This window comes from Schistocerca cancellata, chromosome 11 (assembly GCF_023864275.1).
Source record: "Schistocerca cancellata isolate TAMUIC-IGC-003103 chromosome 11, iqSchCanc2.1, whole genome shotgun sequence".
In the NCBI taxonomy this organism is placed as follows: Eukaryota; Metazoa; Arthropoda; class Insecta; order Orthoptera; family Acrididae; genus Schistocerca; species Schistocerca cancellata.
This window is the reverse complement of record NC_064636.1, coordinates 24,922,741-24,945,946: the sequence shown is the minus strand read 5'-3', so window position 1 is coordinate 24,945,946 and position 23,206 is coordinate 24,922,741. Positions and strand designations below refer to the sequence as shown.

The 23,206-nt window shown below is 40.4% G+C and overlaps 1 long non-coding RNA gene across 1 annotated transcript in view; it reads right to left on the bottom strand.

Moving 5' to 3' along the window:
- Positions 1 to 1,606: 1,606 nt before the first annotated feature.
- Positions 1,607 to 23,206, bottom strand: part of LOC126108132 (uncharacterized) — a 29,049-nt gene continuing 7,449 nt past the window's right edge. The window contains exons 2-3 of the long non-coding RNA XR_007523509.1: positions 8,266 to 8,433; positions 1,607 to 3,922 (exon numbers count right to left, since the gene is read on the bottom strand). This is a non-coding gene — a long non-coding RNA (uncharacterized LOC126108132). The remainder of the gene's footprint in view (positions 3,923 to 8,265; positions 8,434 to 23,206) is intronic.

The window sequence follows — 23,206 nt, the reverse complement described above, 5'->3', positions numbered from 1 at the left end:
CTGCAGCAGATATATAAGACAAGTTTTTTAAATAAGTTGCATTTCCAGGTCCAAGAAAGGAAAAAAGAAATAGGTTTTGGACCTGAATGCTAAGATGGAGTTTTGTACTGTAAAGACAGTTTATCAATAGAAAAGATAAATCTCACCCAATACCTGTTAACAGAAAGGGGAATGGTCCATAACAGAAGTGAACATCTGCACTTAGTATCTGAAAATGTTTGAGGGAATGTATTTACTATATAGTATTGCTGAAAGTGTTGTTCTACTTTGAAGACAATCTGTGCACTATTATTTGTAATACATGTTGTTAAAAATATCCTGTAGAAATCTTGTTTTTGCATTTATATCCACTTAAATTAAAACTGTTTTTAACAGGTCTATACAAATATCTTTAAATTTCAAAGTAAAACTGCATTACTGAACTAGAGCAATTTGTTTAAACTACTTATTAACCACTGATTTACTTTTTCGATGGCTAAAAAGTTACCCACGGAATTCCACGTATGTAAAATAAGTGTTGTATAAGACTAACCTAAACTTAGTCAGAATGGCAGTGTAACTTTATCAGTATAAATATTAAAATATTACAGCAATAGGTTAACTTGTCTATATTTTCACTATCAGGAGCATTCAGTAACTTTAACTACAGCATGTACCACAGTTGACTGCATTTCCGCTCACACATTCGTGATTTCAACATAAATTGTCAGATTATGAAGAGAAATAAAAATAGCAATTACAATACAAAATGTGCATGCCATTTACATGAAATAACCTTCAAATTTCACCATGTTTTGAAACAAGTATTCTTCAAAAGGGTGGCCTACCTGTGAACCATCACCAGATTTTGCACGTGCTATTTCATTCTGGGGTAGGAAAGAGTATGGAGTACAAGCTAATTTCTTCCTGGAAGTATTTATACTTTTTCCCTCTCTACATTACTACGTAAAATGTAGATACACCGTATGTATAAAAGATGACTAACTGAAACCCTCAGCTGCCGACAGGTGGTGTTGATATACCTCGATGTGGACAGCTGAAAATGTGTGCCCCGACCGGGACTCGAACCTGGAATCTCCTGCTTACGTGGCAGACACACTATCCATCTGAGCCACCGAGGACACAGATGAATAGCGCGACTGCAGGGACTTATCTCTTGCACGCTTCCCGTGAGACTCACATTCCCAACTGTCCACAATTCTACATATGTAATGTACCTTATTGACATTTGCCCATTCACTCACTACTGGCACATGCTTTGGCGATTCCCGTATGAGTTTGGGCAACCTGTGTGCATTCACACAGACGAAGGTCAATGGGTGGGTAGCCTTTAACTATATATATGAAGACAGTAACTGTGCTGGTTGGGGCACACATTTTCAGCTGTCCACATCGAGGTATATCAACAAGGGTTTCAGTTAGTCATCATTTAATCCAGGGAAAAGCTGCACGGTCATCAACAGTATTCTGTTCTTTCGAGAACAGTTACTGTCTTCATATGTGTGTATAAAAGCCTATTAAAACCAAGAGAAACAAATTAAAGAAAGCAAATGAAGCACAAGGAAGAAACAAAGGTGATGGTAAAGCACAAATGTCAAATATGTACACATGTTGAAGGATGAAGTTTTTATTTATCTATGTATCATTCTTAACCCTTGACAGGGACAGAGTCTGCTTGCAAAATGTAACGAATATTACATGAGATAATAATAACATCCCACATTCAGACAGAAACATGGAACAAAAATTTTATTAAAATCTCTGTAAGTCAAACAAAAATGAGAAACCTAAAGAAGTTTGAATGTCAATTTTCCAAATCATTTACTAAAACTTGATTTTGGAAGTCACAGATTCTGCAATAATTTTCTCATGGCCAAGCTTCTACTGCCCTGTGTCACTACACCCTGGTATCTTTTATTTGCCTCATTTAGAAGCATATGTACTCTTGTTGCCAACAAAGTGAATTATTTTCTTCTGTATAAAGTGGCTGGCTGGGAAAACTACTTTCTCCTCCACTGATGCAAACACAGAAGTGGCTATATCAGAGACCAAAAATTCACTTGTGAGTAACTTCTTCTTGTTGCTTCTCAAATGAAACTTTGCCATTTGCAATACACTGAAAACCTCACTTGGTGGCTGAATAAGTGAGGTATCTTTAAAGGACTTCAGATGTAAAAGCATGTTCACAGACGTACAGGGATTTTCTTTAGATGCGATTAAGCTCTCCTCGCAAAATTTCCAAAGTGCAAGGCGCTTCATAGCTTGCCTAACATTGTGACAACATAAATAGTAGAGAGACTGGTGCTCACCATCACACACCATGATACAAGTGGCTCGTCAACTTCCTCAGCACACTTATCCCCATCTTCACTTACAAATTACCCCACTAATTCTACCAGGAATCTACTATCTTTATTTTCATTATCAGTGGTAGAAGTAAAGAATTAAGAAGGAGTAATAACCATCAGTGCTGTTTTCAGTTCTGATGGTGCTGATACTGGATTTTTGAAGATGACCATTGAAAACAAATTTTCTAAAGCATCTTGTGCAAATCTACTTGTTAGCAGAAATTTAAAATTCTTCTCATTCACGAATGTGTCCTGCAATTCCAAAATACCTACAGTTGACAAAACTACAAAGACTGAACTGGTTTCCAGGCACCCTTCAGGCCAATTTTCAAGTTTTAAAATAAACACACAGTGTCCTCCAGATGACAGAGAGCCTCACTGTATGTTTGTTCATCAGAGCAACTCAGAGCCATAACTGGAACTCTACATGTCATGAGGCGAAACCACTTACGAATGTGCTTTAGAAACCGTGCTGTGGTTAAAGCATTTTTCTGCGGTTTCTCTGTCGTGACACCATACTCAATGGCTGCTGCAGTCTGGCTGTTAATTAGGGCAGTAGCCACGCCAACTTTCATTTTATCATAAAGGTTTGGCATCAAACACCTCTCACGCAGTTGTGGTGCCAGTTTAAGAGTTAAACCATTGTCTATCTCAAGCGACTGTTTTACACGATTTATATGTACCTCATTACAAGGTAAATATCATTCCTCGACAACATTTTGTGAAAGGAAGACTTATTGCCCGGTGGCTAAGTGGTTCCTCATATTTTCAAAATGTGTGGTGTATCTCTGAGGAAAATTAGCTTCCTGTTATCACAAGGATACTGGCAAAAATTGACTAATTTTGAGAACCTGCCAACAACAATTCAAAATTCTCACCATATAGCTCAATTTTGCCCTCCTGTATCTGATGCGATGCAGTGAACATTGATACCGAGTGCCTCAGATTCACTAAATGCTTATAGTGATGCATTTGACATGAGAACTGGAAAAGGATGGCCTGTGTAATGCTAACCTATTGTTTGTTTCCATTTTCAGGTAACACCACCCAACATAACAACTAATGCTCCAATCATATTCCAATGATGGAATGATACGACCCTCATACATGAGGAGAGGAGCACATTTTTCATCTGGCACCATGAGGTCAAACTTAACTTTCAGGAAAACTCATTAGCTCTCTCAGCACACCAGGTCTAAATTGTACATTCTGTAGCAAACATCTCGGGGTTCTGTCTGAAGGAAACGGAAATTTATTTTCTACCACGTACTACCACAAGCTAGTCTAATTCTCAGCCCTTTCCACAGACCATTTGCTACCTTAACATGTCCCCTTTGTTAATACTGCAAACCGATCTGCAGCAAATAAACCATGCTGGCTGGCAAGAAAGTTGTCTTATTCTAAACACACTCTTGTCTCCCCCCTTTCTGAGAGAAGTTGGGTTTTCTCTTCAAAGCTAAAATTTCAGCCCGAAGCTGTTGTACTAGCTTCTTCAGAGTGGTGACTTCATCTCCTGCTGCGTCCAGGTTCTCTGGAGGACTGATGTCACTGGTCACATTCGAAGGCTCTCCATTCTGGAACACAAATTTGCAATATTACAATCCTCAAAAATGAAAAAGTATTTAATACTATAATATGCTTTCAAGCAGCCAGGAATTGTTTCTCAGTAGGATGTGGTATGTGATTTAAGGATTCATAAGATGCCAAAATCTTAGTTTCAAAGGACAGAAGCAAATCTGTGACAATATGAGTGGTAAAATTCCAGGTGGGCTCTTTTTGTTGTTGTTGTTGTTGTTGTTGTTGTTGTTGTTGTCTTCAGTCCTGAGACTGGTTTGATGCAGATCTCCATGCTACTCTATCCTGTGCAAGCTTCTTCATCTCCCAGTACCTACTGCAACCTACATCCTTCTGAATCTGTTTAGTGTATTCATTCTTGGTCTCCGTCTACGATTTTTACTCTCGACACTGCCCTCCAATACTAAATTGGTGATCCCTTCGATTAGATTAGATTAGATTAGATTAATACTAGTTCCACGGATCACGAATACGATATTTCGTAATGATGTGGAACGAGTCAAATTTTCCAATACATGACATAATTAATTTAACAACATAATTAAGTTAATATAACAACTTTTTTGTTTGGTTTTTTTTTTTCTTTTTCTTTTTGTTCTTAATCTATGTCTAAAAATTCCTCTATGGGGTAGAAGGAGTTGTCATTCAGAAATTCTTTTAATTTCTTCTTAAATACTTGTTGGTTATCTGTCAGACTTTTGATATTATTTGGTAAGTGACCAAAGACTTTAGTGGCAGTATAATTCACCCCTTTCTGAGCCAAAGTTAGATTTAATCTTGAATAGTGAAGATCATCCTTTCTCCTAGTATTGTACTTATGCACACTGCTATTACTTTTGAATTGGGTTTGATTGTTAATAACAAATTTTGTAAGAGAGTATATATACTGCGAAGCTACTGTGAATATCCCTAGATCCTTAAATAAATGTCTGCAGGATGATCTTGGGTGGACTCCAGCTATTATTCTGATTACACACTTTTGTGCAATAAATACTTTATTCCTCAGTGATGAATTACCCCAAAATATGATGCCATATGCAAGCAATGAGTGAAAATAGGCATAATAAGCTAATTTACTAAGATGTTTATCACCAAAATTTGCAATGACCCTTATTGCATAAGTAGCTGAACTCAAACGTTTCAGCAGATCATCAATGTGTTTCTTCCAATTTAATCTCTCATCAATGGACACACCTAAAATTTTTGAATATTCTACCTTAGCTATATGCTTCTGATTAAGGTCTATATTTATTAATGGTGTCATACCATTTACTGTACAGAACTGTATGTACTGTGTCTTATCAAAATTCAGTGAGAGTCCGTTTACAAGAAACCACTTAGTAATTTTCTGAAAGACATTATTGACAATTTCATCAGTTAATTCTTGTTTGTCAGGTGTGATTACTATACTTGTATCATCAGCAAAGAGAACTAACTTTGCTTCCAAGTCATTAATATATATTAAGAACAACAAAGGACCCAAGACCGACCCTTGTGGAACCCCATTCTTGATAGTTCCCCAGTTTGAGGAATGTGCTGATCTTTGCATATTATGAGAACTGCTTATTTCAACTTTCTGCACTCATCTGGTTAGGTACGAATTAAACCATTTGTGCACTGTCCCACTCATGCCACAATACTTGAGCTTGTCTAGCAGAATTTCATGATTTACACAATCAAAAGCCTTTGAGAGATCACAAAAAATCCCAATGGGTGGTGTTCGGTTATTCAGGTAATTCAAAATTTGATTGATGAAAGCATATATGGCATTTTCTGTTGAAAAGCCTTTCTGGAAACCAAACTGACATTTTGTTAGTACTTCATTTTTACAGATATGTGAAGCTACTCTTGAATACCTTACTTTCTCAAAAATTTTGGATAAAGCTGTTAGAAGGGAGATTGGATGGTAATTGTTGACATCAGATCTATCCCCTTTTTTATGCAGAGGTATAACAATAGCATATTTCAGTCTAGCAGGGAAAATGCCATGTTCCAGACAGCTATTACACAGGTGGCTGAGAATCTTACTTATCTGTTGAGAACAAGCTTTTAGTATTTTGCTGGAAATGCCATCAATTCCATGTGAGTTTTTGCTTTTAAGCAAGTATATTATTAACCTAATTTCAGAGGGAGAAGTGGGTGAGATTTCAATTGTATCAAATTGCAGAGGTATGGGCTCTTCCATTAACAGCCTAGCATCTTCTAATAAAGATGCCTCAGAACATGTCCTACCAACTGATCCCTTCTTCTACTCAAGTTGTGCCATCACCCAACTTAATTCAACTACATTCCATTATCCTCGTTTTGCTTTTGTCGATGTTCATCTTATATCCTCCTTTCAAGACACTATCCATTTCATTCAACTGCTCTTCCAAGTCCTTTGCTGTCTCTGACAGAATTACAATGTCATCGGCGAACCTCAAAGTATTTATTTCTTCTTCATGTCATTATTTTTCCATTTCATAGTATTAAGAGCCCAAAATATTCCGGAGGTGGGTTCTTAATACTCTGAAATGGAAAAGTAATGCCATATACTAAAGTGAAATTGTAGGCGACCAATTATATTTAATTCCCAATAAACACTACCACAGTATTTACAAAAATAATTAGCTCTTTGCTAAGGCACCAAAGAAATCTGACAGCACTATAATTTAACAGACCTTCACTATACAACAGTTCAATAATAACAGAGCATGTGAGGCCTGAATACTTAAAATTACAAGAGTTGTGAGGCCAGTTATACTTCCTGATGTGGGTTGTAGTGCAGAATACAATTAAGTGCAAGTAACTATTATTTACAATAAAAGATTAAATAATGACCAAACTCAACCACAACATTAGACATCTTAGCACCTGTTGTGCCATGTATTGCCAACAAATGTAAAGCTCTGTATACAGAGTTAAAAAAAAAAAACGGTAAAAACGGTAAAGCCACAGGCTAAAACGTAGGAGAAAAGTCTTATTTCATCAGATACCAATAGAAGTGGACTGTGTATGTAAGAGATGTGGTCGTGCTCGCTAAATTAACTTGTGACAAAGTATTTTGTTCCCACCACCAACAGACCCTGGACGTGCCAGTTTGAAAAATGTACAGCTGTTGTAAATTAAATGTTTGTGTCTGTTTCTGTACACAACTGAGTGTTTAAATGAGAGTATTAAATATAACTTCAAAAGAAGAAACTCTATTATATTATTTTGCGCTTTTCCTCATTACAAAGGCTTACCTCCAACATAATAATTTACTTGGAAATTACAATACAAACAATCACTGTTCTTAAACTATATTCTCAAAATATTCCTCCAGGTGTTTCGATCTTGTGTGTCTTCTTCCTCTGCACCCATTCTCCTCATTGTGTGCTGTACATTTTGGAGCCAGGTGGTCATAGGTCGTCTTCTTCTCCTCCCCTCCGGTTCCCACTCCAGCATCAATTTTGGTATTCTGGTTTTCTCCATTTGTCATACATGCCCGCACCACTGTAATTTCTTTGTGTCCATTACATCACATATTCTTTCTTTTATTTCCATTCTCCTTATTACTTCGGTGTTCCTTATCTTTTCTTTCCTGGAGATTCTTGCTGATCTTCTCCAAAAGTCCATCTCTGGAGCTTGTAATTTTTTAATGTGCTTCATGTTAATTGTCCAGGTCTCCATTCCATACAGAACCACACTCTCCAACATGGATTTGTATATTAATTTTTTAGTTCTGCACATTACATTCCTGCTCCATAAGACTGAGTTAAGCATCCCAATGACCCTCCATCCGCTACTAATTCTTTTATTGATTTCTGACCCTGATTTTCCCTCCATTTCTAAAATGGATCCCAAATAACAGAAAGTGTTCATCTTTTTGCTTTTCTTTCCTTCAATGTATAGCTTATCTGAATCATTAGTCAAGTATTCTGTTTTTTGGTAATTAATCTTCAAACCCCAAGTTTTGTATGCTACTGTTAGTTGATTGCACATATAGTTAGCATCCTCCCCATCTTGTGCTATGACTACTTCATCATTAGCAAATAATAAATGATGTAGATAAACTCCATCTCTTATTTCTAAAGAAGAAACTCTAAGCTATGTATTTAATTTACAACAACTATTAAAAAGTAAATGCTTATTGTACTCAATTGACAAAGTATTTACTACAACAACTTCTACGATACAAGTAAGCCCACTGTTTGCAAGCATAATGCTGTGAAGGGAAATTCTGTGTGTCCTACTGATCAAAACAACAAATGTGAACCGTTAGCAGTTACACAAGATATTCACAGTACTGCAATTCAGCAGCGTGTGACAGCATGACACATATAAAAAGCTACTGAAGTAGTGAATGTTATTTTCCAGTTACCAGTATCCTCAGTTCGTTTCTCTAGTGGGCCAACAGGTTTCTCTCAGAAGGAGCTTTACATCCCACTGGTGGCTTATGATGACAAAAAATGGTTGTCACAGGATTTGGTTTAAGTTTTACCACTCCACAAGCTCTGTTGGTTTCAAACTGGTCTGGAGTGAAATGATTCTGGTAAACAGAAACAGTACTATCAGCCAATTTAATTACCAACTTCATTATTTAAGCGATATAAAAATTTCAAAACTGTACATTATAACTATATTTTATAATATAAAATATATGAATCTGCAATATCAATAGAACTGAGCACACATTACTAAAACTACATGCAGTGCAAGGTGGTCAGAGGCCTATGAATTAGGTACAGCAGCTATACACAAACACTGTCGTTCTTATCAATCTCTCAGCTTCTACCTGCAAAATAATTGAAAAAAGATTTTATTTTACATGAGATAACTAACATCTTTTAGGTAATGTATCTTTGTTCAAGTTTAATTTTCATGAGATTTAGGTTTCCTGTGTAACAACATATATTGTATCTAACACACACACACACACACACACACACACACACACACACACACACACACACACACACACAGTGTATGTTTGTGTTTGTTTGTGTGTCTATCGACGCGCCAGTGCTTTCATTTGGTAAGTCACATCATCTTTGTTTTTAGATATATTTTTCCCACATGGAATGTTTCCCTCTATTATATTCATAACATATATTGTATGATGCACATAGTCTAAGTCTACCTATAGTCTATTCAAAATTACTTTAGTATATACAGCTGCGACGGAAAGGGCAGGGAGGGGGGAGGGAGGGATGATGATGATGATGATGATGATGATGATGGATTTGTCGGGTACTTAACTGCGCGGTTATCAGCACCCGTACAAATTCCCAACTTTTGCTCACTTCAAACTCTCCACTTTCATGAATGATGATGAAATGTTCAGGACAACACAAACACCCAGTCATCTCGAGACAGGTGAAAATCCCTGACCCTGCCAGGAATCGAACCCGGGACCTCACACTCGGGAAGCGAGAACGCGACCGCAAGACCACGAGCTGTGGATAGGGGGAGGGAACAAGGTCAGGTTACAGTTGGAAGGAAGGGTAGATGTCAGGGCGAAGTTCAACATCCGAAAGGGGGCGGTGCCGGAAATTGCCCTGATGAAGGAGATGGAGGGTGTGGAGGTGCAGAGAGGGAGGATTCTTTTTGTGGTTTCAGGGTGCATAACTACAGTGGTCATTAGGGCCCAGACTAAGTTATGAATGCACTGTGAGGCACAAGGTTAAAACAGCAACTAAAAAGGACAACACTATAAAAGGCAAGGTATGAAAAGAAAACAGCACGATCAAATGTCCTCAGACAGGTTTGTCAAGTGGATAAAACGAAGAACGCGAGCAGCTGCTCCTGGGTCATCTGCTACAATTTCACCCAGAGTAAGTGGCAGGCCGAGATCAATGCACAGTGTATTAAAATTCCGACAGGACGTTAAAATGTGGCGCGCCGCCAGAAATTGCCCACATGGGCAGAACAGCACTGACACAGCCGTCAGCAGATGGCGGTGGCTGAACCGGCAGTGTCCAATCCGTAACCGGATCAAAACGACCTCCTCCCACCGAGAAGGGCGTGAAGATGTCGTCCGAGCCGTGGGGAGAGGTTTCGAGGCCCGAAGCTCGTTTCCAGTAAGTGGAGACTAACCAGCATGCCACAGTGATAAAATGTGCTGAGAAATGACCCTGCTACAATCGGATGAAGGCACACGACGAGAAGCTGTCCGAGGCTGGAGGACCGCAGCCTCGACCGCAGCATCTGCAGCTTCGTTCCCAGGGATACCGGCACGGCCAGGAACCCACATGAAGGTTAAACGGAGAACCGTCATCTGCCAGGTGCCGAAGAGAGCGTCGGATCTGGCGCACGAAAGGGTGAACCGGATGGCACTCAGGGAATCGGAGCAGATGACATAATCAGAATGTCGGTGGTGGCGGATGTAAAGAACGGCCTGGTAGAGGGCAAATAGCTCAGCTGTGAAGGCCGAACAATGCCCACGGAGCTGGTATTTGAAACTGTGCGTCCCAACAATAAAAGAACACTCAACACCGTCATTGGGCTTAGAGCCATCTGTATAAATGAAGATCGTATTAATGAACTTCGGACGAAGTTCGACAAACTGCGAGTGGTATTCCGAAGCTAGGGTAACCTGCTTTGGGAGCGAGCCGAGGTCAAGGTGAGCGCGAACCTGAGCCTGGAGCCAAGGTAGCGTTTGTCTCTTGCCCACTCTAAAGGTTGCAGGGAGTGGAAAATCAAGTTGCTGAAGGAGGCAACGAAAGCGAACTCCAGGGGGTAGCAGGGCAGATACATACAACCCGTATTGACGGTCGAGAGAGTCGTCAAAAAAGGAACGATAAGACGGGTGGTCGGGCATTGACAGTAGCCGACAGGGCTACCGACAAAGCAGTATAACGCGCAGCTAGCATGAAGACTCTCGACAGGACTAGTATAGAATGCTCCGATCGCAAGACGTAACCCCTGATGTTGTATAGAGTTGTATAGAGTTGAGGCCGCGTAAGATGGACGGACGTGCAGAGGACTACACAAAGCTCCCATAATCCAGCTTTGAGCGGACGATCGACCAATATAGGTGAAGTAGGACAGTTCGATCCGCTCCCCACGATGTACCACTGAGAACACGGAAGACATTTAGGGAACGGGTACACCGGGCAGCCAAATATGACACATGTGGAGACCAGCTAAGTTTCCTGTCAAATGTAAGACCTAAAAATTTTGTTGTCTCCACGAATGGAGCACAACAGGACCAAGATGTAAGGACGGTGGGAGAAACTCTTTGTAGTGCCAGAAGTTGATACAGACCATCTTCTCGACAGAAAAACAGAAGCCGCTGGCGACACTCCAGGAGTAAAGGCGGTCAAGACAACGCTGAAGACAGCGCTCCAGGAAACATGTACGCTGCGCACTGCAATAGATGGTAAAATCGTCCACGAAAAGGGAGCCTGATACATCAGCTGGGGGGCAATCCATTATTGGATCGATCGCTATGGCGAAGAGAGCGACGCTCGAAACGGAGCCCTGTGGCACCCCATTCTCCTGGCGAAAGCTGTCTGACAGGACAGAACCCACACGTACCCTGAACTGTCGATCCATTAGAAGGCACGAATAAAAAGAGGGAGGCGACCGCAAAATGGCACAGGTTGCAGGGTTTGTTGTTGCTGGAGCAGGTAGGGATGCTGGGAAGCTGCTTCTGGACCCAGATGTAGTGATGGTGATGTGGAAATGGAGCAACAGTGAGGGTGAAGGCACAGCTGACTGGTGCAAGTGTCACAGCTGGCACGACTGGCAGTGTTGGCGGCACTGGCAATGGAGCTGTAGTCCATGCTGGACAGATGTCATATGCAAATGAGCAGACGGTTACATGTGGAAAGGCAGAAAGATAGAGATAGAGCGAACATGCGCATGCGCATTTGCATTTGTGGGAAGACGGATGGAGTCATTTGAGTAGTACGATAGGAGAGAAGATCAGTTCAGGGCCGAAACATGTTTTGGAATAAATAACAACAACAAATTTCACTTTTATCCCAATTGAGTTCCATGGCAGTATTGCAATGGCCTCCCGTCTTGTTCACAGCACTACCGTATGTTACAAAGGTACTTCTCACTGTCTTTCCTTGTTTTGAGTTCAACTCGAAGTCTGTACCATCGTATGTTATGGGACCACTGCTTTTCACAATACATATAAATGACATAGTAGATAATGTCGGAAGTTCCATGCGGCTTTTCGCGGATGATGCTGTAGTATACAGAGAAGCTGCAGCATTAGAAAATTGCAGCGAAATGCAGGAAGATCTGCAGCGGATAGGCACTTGGTGCAGGGAGTGGCAAATGACACTTAACATAGACAAATGTAATGTATTGCAAACACATAGAAAGAAGGATCCTTTACTGTATGATTATATGGTAGCGGGACAAACACTGGTAGCAGTTACTTCTGTAAAATATCTGGGAGTATACGTGCAGAACGATTTGAAGTGGAATGATCATATAAAATTAATTGTTTGTAAGGCGGGTGTCAGGTTGAGATTCATTGGGAGAGTCCTTAAAAAATGTAGTCCATCAACAAAGGAGGTGGCTTACAAAACACTCGTTCGACCTATACTTGAGTATTGCTCATCAGTGTGGGATCCGTACCAGGTCGGGTTGACAGAGGAGATAGTGAAGATCCAAAGAAGAGCGGCGCATTTCATCACAGGGTTATTTGGTAAGCGTGACAGCATTACGGAGATCTTCAGCAAACTCGAGTGGCAGACTCTGCAAGAGAGGCGCTCTGCATCGCGGTGTAGCTCGCTGTCCAGGTTTCGAGAGGATGCGTTTCTGGCTGAGGTATCTAATATATTGCTTCCCCCTACTTATACCTCAAGAGGAGATCATGAATGTAAAATTAGAGAAGATTTGAGTGTGCACGGATTCTTTCCGGCAGTTGTTCTTCCCGCAAACCGTACACGACTGGAACAGAAAAGGGAGGTAATTACAGTGGCACGCAAAGTACCCTCCGCCACACACAGTTGCGTGGCTTGCGGAATATAAATGTAGATGTAGATTACTCATAAGTCTGGTTTCTGTCACTGGAAATCATTCGTAGTGAAATCAAACTAGCCTATTCTATCATCATCATCATCATCATCATCATCATCATTTAAGACTGATTATGCCTTTCAGCGTTCAGTCTGGAGCATAGCCCCCCTTATACAGTTCCTCCATGATCCCCTATTCAGTGCTAACATTGGTGCCTCTTCTGATGTTAAACCTATTACTTCAAAATCATTCTTAACCGAATCCAGGTACCTTCTCCTCGGTCTGCCCCGACTCCTCCTACCCTCTACTGCTGAATCTATGAGTCTCTTGGGTAACCTTGCTTCTCCCATGCGTGTAACATGACCCCACCATCTAAGCCTGTTCGCCCTGACTGCTACATCTATAGAGTTCATTCCCAGTTTTTCTTTGATTTCCTCATTGTGGACACCCTCCTGCCATTGTTCCCATCTACTAGTACCTGCAATCATCCTAGCTACTTTCATATCAGTAACCTCAACCTTGTTGATAAGGTAACCTGAATCCACCCAGCTTTCGCTCCCATACAACAAAGTTGGTCGAAAGATTGAACGGTGCACAGATAACTTAGTCTTGGTACTGACTTCCTTCTTGCAGAAGAGAGTAGATCGTAGCTGAGCACTCACTGCATTAGCTTTGCTACGCCTCGCTTCCAGTTCTTTCACTATGTTGCCATCCTGTGAGAATATGCATCCTAAGTACTTGAAACCGTCCACCTGTTCTAACTTTGTTCCTCCTATTTGGCACTCAATCCGTTTATATCTCTTTCCCACTGACATTACTTTCGTTTTGGAGATGCTAATCTTCATACCATAGTCCTTACATTTCTGATCTAGCTCTGAAATATTACTTTGAAAACTTTCAATCGAATCTGCCACCACAACTAAGTCATCCGCATATGCAAAACTGCTTATTTTGTGTTCACATATCTTAATCTCACCCAGCCAGTCTATTGTTTTCAACATATGATCCATAAATAATATGAACAACAGTGGAGACAGGTTGCAGCCTTGTCTTACCCCTGAAACTACTCTGAACCATGAACTCAATTTACCGTCAACTCTAACTGCTGCCTGACTATCCATGTAAAGACCTTTAATTGCTTGCGAAAGTTTGCCTCCTATTCCATAATCTTTTAGAACAGACAATAACTTCCTCCTAGGAACCCGGTCATATGCCTTTTCTAGATCTATAAAGCATAGATACAATTCCCTGTTCCACTCATAACACTTCTCCATTATTTGCCGTAAGCTAAAGATCTGGTCCTGACAACATCTAAGAGGCCTAAACCTACACTGATTTTCATCCAATTGGTCCTCAACTAATACTCGCTCTTTCCTTTCAACAATACCTGAGAAGATTTTACCCACAACACTGATTAAAGAGATACCTCTGTAGTTGTTACAATCTTTTCTGTTTCCATGTTTAAAGATTGGTGTGATTACTGCTTTTGTCCAGTCTGATGGAACCTGTCCCAACTCCCAGGCCATTTCAATTATCCTGTGTAGCCATTTAAGACCTGACATTCCACTGTATTTGATGAGTTCCGACTTAATTTCATCCACCCAGCCGCTTTATTGCACTGCAATCTATTGACCATGTTTGCCACTTCCTCAAATGTGATCCTATTTCCATCATCATTCCTATCCCATTCTACCTCGAATTCTGAAACATTACTGATCGTATTTTCACCTACATTGAGCAACTCTTCAAAATATTCCCTCCATCTGCCCAAGGCATCCACAGGATTCACCAGTAGTTTTCCTGACCTGTCCAAAATACTTGTCATTTCCTTCTTACCTCCCTTTCGAAGACTGCTGATTACACTCCAGAATGGTTTTCCAGCAGCTTGACCCACAGTCTCCAACCTGTTTCCAAAGTCTTCCCACGATTTCTTCTTGGATGCTGCAATTATCTGTTTGGCTATGTTTCTTTCTTCAACATAACTTTCTCTGTCTACCTGGGTTCTGGTATGTAGCCATTTTTGATACGCCTTCTTTTTCCTTTTACAGGCTGCCTTGACTGTATCATTCCACCAAGCTGTTTGCTTCATCCTACTTTTACACACTACTGTTCCAAGACATTCTTTAGCCACTTCTAGTACTGTGTCCCTGTACCTTGTCCATTCCTTTTCCAATGACTATAATTGACTACATTCAACTAACTGGTACCTTTCTGAGATCGCTGTTATGTACTTGTGCCTGATTTCCTTATCCTGAAGTTTCTCCACTCTTATCCTCCTACATATGGACCTGACCTCCTGCACTTTCGGCCTCACAATCCCAATTTCACTGCAGATTAAATAATGATCAGTGTCATCAAAGAATCCCCTGAATACACGTGTGTCCCTCACAGCCTTCCTGAATTCCTGATCTGTTATTATATAGTCAATGACAGATCTGGTTCCCCTGCCTTCCCAAGTATACCGGTGAATGTTCTTATGTTTAAAAAACGAGTTTGTGATTACTAAGCCCATACTGGCACAGAAATCCAAGAGTTGTTTCCCGTTCCTGTTGGCCTCCATATCCTCTCCAAATTTACCCATATCCTCTTCATACCCTTCTGTTCGATTTCCAATCCTGGCGTTAAAATCACCCATGAGCAGAACACTGTCCTTGTCCTTTACTCTAACAACTACATCACTGAGTGCCTCATAAAAACTATCCATCTTATCTTGATCTGTCCCTTCACAATGTGAATATACTGACATAATCCTAATTTTCTTGCTAGACACTGTCAAATCTATCCACATCAGTCGTTCGTTTACATACCTTATTGCAACTACGCTGGGTTCCATTTCTTTCCTGATGTAAAGCCCTACACCCCATTGTGCTATTCCTGCTTTGACTCCTGACAGGTAGACCTTGTATTCTCCCACTTCCTCTTCTTTCTCACCCCTTACCCGAATGTCACTAACAGCTAAAACGTCCAGCCCCATCTTACTTGCAGCCTCTGCCAGCTCTACCTTCTTCCCAGAGTAGCCCCCATTGATATTAATAGCTCCCCATCTCATTACCATTTGTTTGCCAAGTCGTATCTTAGGAGTCCCTGGTCTGTCAGTTAGAGGTGGGACTCCGTCACCTCCAAAGGTCCAAGGCATTTTGCGCTGATTGTTGCCAGCATCGTGTTTAAAGTACCAGGGAAGCAGGTTGCTAGCCTTACTTGCCCCAAGTCCCATTGGGTTTTACCCCTATGGCTGAGGGACTAACCGGTGGATTTGGTAGTCTTTGCCGTATGAGCACAAAGGTGACCACAACTCAGGATATGTCCGAGATGCCCAGCCTTATTCCAAAGTAACTGGTACCCCGACTGTCGGGACCACTTACTTGGCCACTCATACGTTGCCCGTGGTTCATGAACTAGGACATGACTACAGGAACCCACACCATGAACCACTACCTATACTATTTGACACGAAAAAAGAAAACAGTTTATAGATATTGTAGCATCGTTTATATGAAGCATTACACATTCACCCACCATGTTCCCCCCCATGAACCATGGACCTTGCCATTGGTGGGGAGGGTTGCGTGCCTTAGCGATACAGATGGCCGTACCGTAGGTGCAACCACAGTGGAGGGGTATCTGTTGAGAGGCCAGACAAACGTGTGGTTCCTGAAGAGGGGCAACAGCCTTTTCAGTAGTTGCAGGAACAACAGTCTGGATGACTGACTGATCTGGCCTTGTAACATTAACCAAAACGGCCTTGCTGTGCTGGTACTGCGAACGGCTGAAAGCAAGGTGAAACTACGGCCGTAATTTTTCCTGAGGGCATGCAGCTTTACTGTATGGCGTGGAGAGCTGCATCAAACCAGTCTCAGCACTGAAGACCACAATAACAACAAAAACAAAAACAACACCATTTTCTAGTAAGAGTGAGAGGAAAACTATGATCTGTGATGTAAAACGCAAAACTTTCCAATGAGAGTTTAGAAGTGCAAACTTTTTCTTGCACTGGTGTCAAATGTTGCATGCCCCGTGCTCATGAAGATTATACACCAACTTTGTATCTTATTTATTAATTGAGTAGAACCTGCCAGTCAAGAGGACAATAGCAACATAGATTTTGTTATTTTTAATTTTTTCTTTTTTATATAAAGCTAAGACAACTCTAGGTTTTGAACTGTAACCTCCAAATTTGCTGCAAAGAGTTGGCATTCTTAATGATATGTTTGTGATTCAGATATATTAGCATGTGATATCTGTAGTTATAGGTACAATGATAAATTTATGGTTAATATAAATAGCAATTTCGAAAGATTTCATGTATCATCATCTATTTCATTGTATACGTGATTGATGAGTTGTCACGTGTGATGTGAAGTGTGGAGACACAGAAAGACCAAGTTTACAATTTGTAGCTACAAATATTTATAACAATATAAACATTTCAGTGAATCATTTATAAGTTACAGTCATATTAAACAAAATTTCTTCCCACACAGTTAAAGAAACAAATTTTTGCCTCTCCTGATATATTTGTACAGATAAGTAAGGTCTTTCTTTATACTAGCTGTAAGCATCCTATGGTTGAGCAGATGCAGTTTTGAGCAGCATGAGAAGAATCTAACTTAAATAATAGTGAAACAAGCATTGTGTGTGTGTTGCTAATTAACATGTCATTCAGTTCTGTAGGCACTTCATATAAACGTCGTTTCTTCTGAATTCTTTTAAGTTAAGTGATCATAAAAGATATGTTCTATCTCTGATATGGAGAGCTTTTGTGTGTATTTTTTCTGGACTACTGGACTTAAAGACTACAGCCTAATTATATAGAAGAGTAAAAATGGGCTAGGGAGCAGACTGGAGGGGTGGACGTAATTATGGCTGTAATGCGAATATATTGCAAGTGGACAGGACAGGTAGCCAAGTGAGTTAATGGTTGGTTGAACAAGGAAGGTTTCCTCGCATTCAAAGAGACACGGTGAAAATATGGACATGAGGACTTCCTGTGGGATTTCAATTGAGAAACAAATACCTCTTCATAGGTTGTCCAATCTACACATCTAATTCAACACCCTTCTGTAGCACCACATTTACACAACTACTGTTTTCATCCTATGTATGCTATTTGTTGTCCATGGTTCACTTCCACATCCGGTTACACTCCAGACAAATACATTCAAAAAAAGACTTTCCAGTAGTCAAAATTATAATTACGTGATGTAAATATACCTCATTCTTTTTCAGAGAAGCTTTTTTATAAACTGCCGCACTCCATTTTAATCCTCTCTTGTTTGGCCGGTGTCAGGTATGTTGCTGCCAAAACAGCAAAATTTGTCCAATACTAGTAGTGTGTCATTTCCCCCTCTTAATTCCTTGTGCATTACCTGCTGTAATTCGACTACATCCCTTTACCTTGTTTTACATTTTCCAGTGGTTTCTGTTTACTTGCATCCAGACTCATGCAGGGCATGCTGAGTGATTTGGCTAAGCCCTTAACTTCAGTACTTCTGAAGCCACTATACGGAAGTATATTAATTCACATGAAACAATGTGTTTACAGTTACCAGTCACTGTTTAATTTATTTCCTCAATGTGCTTCAAAGATTTAAACCTCAATATCAGGTGGATTATTTGTATTAATATGAGTGTGTATTGGGTTATGATTTTTTGCTAACCTGCGGCACTGCCTGTAGGGAAACAAATCACTATTTGGAACATGACTCTGTGGGGATCTTTGACTAAAACCTAAATGTAAATCTAAATGTACACACAAAACTGTTGTTTTAGAATACCCGTTTACCAGGCTAGCTTCTGTGTCACTATATATCCCAATAAACTGACACACTTCGTTGACAAAGATGATGTTTAAAAACTGATAGACACAAAGACTGTACAGCAGAAACACTATTTCAAAATACTAAGAGCATACAGTAAAAACGCCCAGAATTTCTGAGTATGCGTTGAAGTATTGTGCATATCTGTGATTGAGTACATGAATAGATATTTTAGATCTAGTATTTAAAATGGTACATGAATCTTTTCTTTTAAATTTACATAACTTAAACTTTGTACTCATTTGTGTGTTCAGGTGACCTGTTAAAAACATGAAATGTGATAATTATATTGCTAAAATGGTATAATTATACATAAATAACAATTTGGTTTGGGATTCAGGGACAGAGGACAAATGGAGTGGCAGAAGAAGAGAGAAATACTGGTTATCCTAGAGCTATGGGTTTGCTAGGATTCCATCTGTTGCATGCTATAACCAACTAGAATGACAAGGGATCCAAACTGTTTTGTCATTTTAAGTAGATCTAGTGAGTACTGGAAGTATGCTAGTCAAATGTTCACATGGAAAATATTAATGAAACATGAAAATTACTAAATTCATGGTAAATATGAAATGGAAGATAAAGGCACTGTATATGTGTAAGAGAGAGAGATAGATAGATAGAGAGAGAGAGAGAGAGAGAGAGAGAGAGAGAGCTTGTGCAAGTGCATCGCAAATCTAATGGTGTAGGGTGCTGTTAAAACCAGAGATGACAGACACTATTGTATATGTTGGCAATTAGGATGGACTCAGTCTGTTTTCTTTGATACACTACTGGCCATTAAAATTGCTACACCAAGAAGAAATGCAGATGATAAACAGGTATTCATTGGACATATATATGATACTAGAACAGACATGTGATTACATTTTCACACAATTTGGGAGCATAGATCCTGAGAAGTCAGTACCCAGAACAACCACCTCTGGCCGTAATAACGGTCTCGATACGCCTGGGCATTGAGTCAAACAGAGCTTGGATGGCGTGTACAGGTACAGCTGCCCATGCAGTTTCAACATGATACCACAGTTCATCGAGAGTAGTGACTGGCGTATTGTGACGAGCCAGTTGCTTGGCCACCATTGACCAGACGTTTTCAGTTGGTGAGAGATCTGGTGAATGTGCTGGCCAGGGCAGCAGTCGAACATTTTCTGTATCCAGAAAGACCCGTACAGGACCAGCAATATGCGGTCGTGCATTATCCTGCTGAAATTTAGGGTTTCGCAGGGATTGAATGAAGGGTAGAGCCACGGGTCGTAACACATCTGAAATGTAACGTCCACTGTTCAAAGTGCCCTCAATGTGAACGAGAGGTGACTGAGATGTGTAACCAATGGCACTCCATACCATCATGCCGGGTGATACGCCAGTATGGCAATGACGAATACACGCTTCCAATGAGTGTTCACCGTGATGTCGCCAAACACGGATGCAACCATCGTGATGCTGTAAACAGAACCTGGATTCATCCGAAAAAATGACGTTTTGCCATTCGTGCACCCAGGTTCATCGTCAAGTACACCATTGCAGGCGCTCCTGTCTGTGATGCAGCGTCAAGGGTAATCGCAGCCATGGTCCCCAAGCTGATAGTCCATGCTGCTGCAAACGTCGTCGAAGTGTTCGTGCAGATGGTTGTTGTCTTGCAAACATCCTCATCTGTTGACTCGGGGATCGAGACATGGCTGCACAATCTGTTACAGCCGTGTGGATAAGATGCCTGTCATCTCGACTGCTAGTGAAACGAGGCCATTGGGAACCAGCACAGCATTCTGTATTACCCTCCTGAACCCACCGATTCCATATTCTGCTAACAGTCATTGGATCTCGACCAAAGCTAGCAGCAATGTCGCGATACGATAAACCGCAATCGCGATAGGCTACAATTCGACCTTTATCAAAGTCGGGAACGTGATGGTATGCATTTCTCCTCCTTACACGGGGCATCACAACAATGTTTCACCAGGAAACGCCGGTCAACTGCTGTTTTGTATGAGTAATCGGTTGGAAACGTTCCTCATGTCAGCACGTTGTAGGTGCCGCCACCGGCGCCAATCTTGTGTGAATGCTCTGAATAGCTAATCATTTGCATATCACAGCATCTTCTTCCTGTCGGTAAAATTTCGCAATTGTTGCATGTCATCTTCGTGGTGTAGCAATTTTAATGGCCAGTAGTGTATTTGTATATCTGCAGTGTTTCAAGGATGCCTAATTATCTGCCCAATCATGTTGCGCATGACGAAAGATATGTTTATGCCTTTACATATCGGGATATAAATAATCAAATATGAAATACTAACCACAAATGGTACTGTGTGGAAGATCTCATTTTATGTTTGTTTTATGTGCTGTGATTCTTCTGCAATTATTTGAGTTTTGCAGGGAGTATACTATGGAGGTGGTGTTTTATCATTTCAATTTATTGTTTACATTTATCTTCAGAGTGTTGTAGTTGGGTTGCTGTTCCTGTTGACAACCCACCAGAATGCTACCATTTTGTGGCCGTGGGATGACAGGAGGAATTGTGGGTGGCAGAGCATTGTTGAAGATTTCCAATAAATTTCAATTTCATGTCTATTACTCATTATTCTAATGGTCCCATCTAATAAGTTTACAGTGTCACTTACTTGGTTCTCAGCTGTGATCTTCATACCCTCATCGGAGGTGCTGGATGATTAGTTAACTCATTGCTAGTTTATTGTGATGCATGTGACCCAGAAAGGAGCCTGTGGCCACTGGAGGTATTACATTTTAGTTATTTCATTTACATATTTAGATTTATGTTCAGGTTTTAGTCAGTGACCTTCACACAGCCATGTTCTAAAATAGGGATCTGTTTCCTTACACGCAGTGCCTCAGGTTACCCTAAAAGCCTAACATAATACACACCTTGCATTAACACAAATAAATCCACCTGTTGACTGAAATATTTGTCTGGACTGTAGCCTTATATGGAAGTGAAACTTGGACAATAAACAGTATAGACAAGAGGAGATTAGAAGCTGTTTCAATGTAGTGCTGCAGAAGAATGCTAAAGATGTGGTGGGCAGTCTGAATCACCAACGAAGAGGTATTTGTTTTTGAACAACTCCATCGCTTTATTTTACCAATTTCATGTTTGAGACTGGTTTTGACCACTGCGACCAGCAATGATGCCTCATTCCAGATCGACATGAGGCAGATCCCAAAATGAATCGCAATGACTGGAATATAAACACACAAAATAAAAACAATATAGTATGGCCACAGCACTTCTATACTACCACAAACAGTTTAGCACTTGCCGACCCACAAATAAAATTCTCCAATGAAAATAATGGAGAAGATCATGATCGATAAAGAGATATATTATCTGAGAGGACACAAATTTATGGCACCACGTGCCTAAATGTACAGTCACTTTAACAGGAAACATCAAGAAGTAAAAAGTAACAGTTAATTGGGTACTTGAGGAATGTGTTGGCAGTAGAGATTTTAGATAGAGTCAAACTCTTGAATACTGTAGGTAGGTTCAAATGGATGTAGGTTGCAGTAGTTATTCAGAGATGAAGAGGACTGCACATGACAGGCTAGATTGGAGATATGTACGAAATCCGTCTTAGGATTGATGACCACAACAATATCCAAGCAGCAGTAATTTAGGTACGAAAAGCCATCAGACTGAGCAAAGGCAAGAATACCTGCATGCTGGCTGACCCTCTTTGAATTCCAAGCAGGTGCTTGTTCCTCTCCTGTTTATCTCTTACTTTCCGTTTATCATCGTAAGTGAAGAATCCAACTACAACCTTTGGGTCCACCAAATTTGTATGTGTCTATTCTGCCTGAAAATTTCAATAACTGTTACATTCCTTCAAATAACGAAACTTATACAGAAGTCACAAATGCACAAAGCCACAGACAAAGGAACACAAAGTCTAAAGGAGTTTTGGACTTGTTTCACTTAAATAGTTCTGTCAACATAGAGCAGAGTATGGAAGCCAGTCTGGAGAAAATACAAGAAGTAACAGAACATATGTTTAAGTATTGCAGCACCACAACCAGCCATGATTTAAGTGAGCAGAGAGAATAAGGTGGGAGGAGGAGTTGCCATATATGTCAAAAGTTATCACTGTGTAGAAAGCTTAGATACTAAAAAGTTTTGTCTAGAGCAACGTATAGAAGCATGTGCCTGTCAACTTAAACTGAAGGAGGGCTCTTGTAACAGTATATAGGTCCCCTTCAGGAAACTTTCATTTATTCCTGGAAAACTTGGATGCCTTGTTGTGCTATCTGTCAGGTAGGGGAAAGCAAATTATTATTTGTGGGGACTTCACTGTTGATTCACTACTCGGGTAGTAAAGGACAGCAGCACATTGATAGGTACCACTTTTATAGACCAAGATAGTTTTAATAACATAAATTATTGTCCTGTTGAGAATGGCCTTTCTGATCATGGTGCTCAGCTAGTTACAGTATATGACATAGCTCCATTCAGTAATTAAGAACTACCCTCCAAAGTTGTGCATTCAATTAATGATACAACAATTA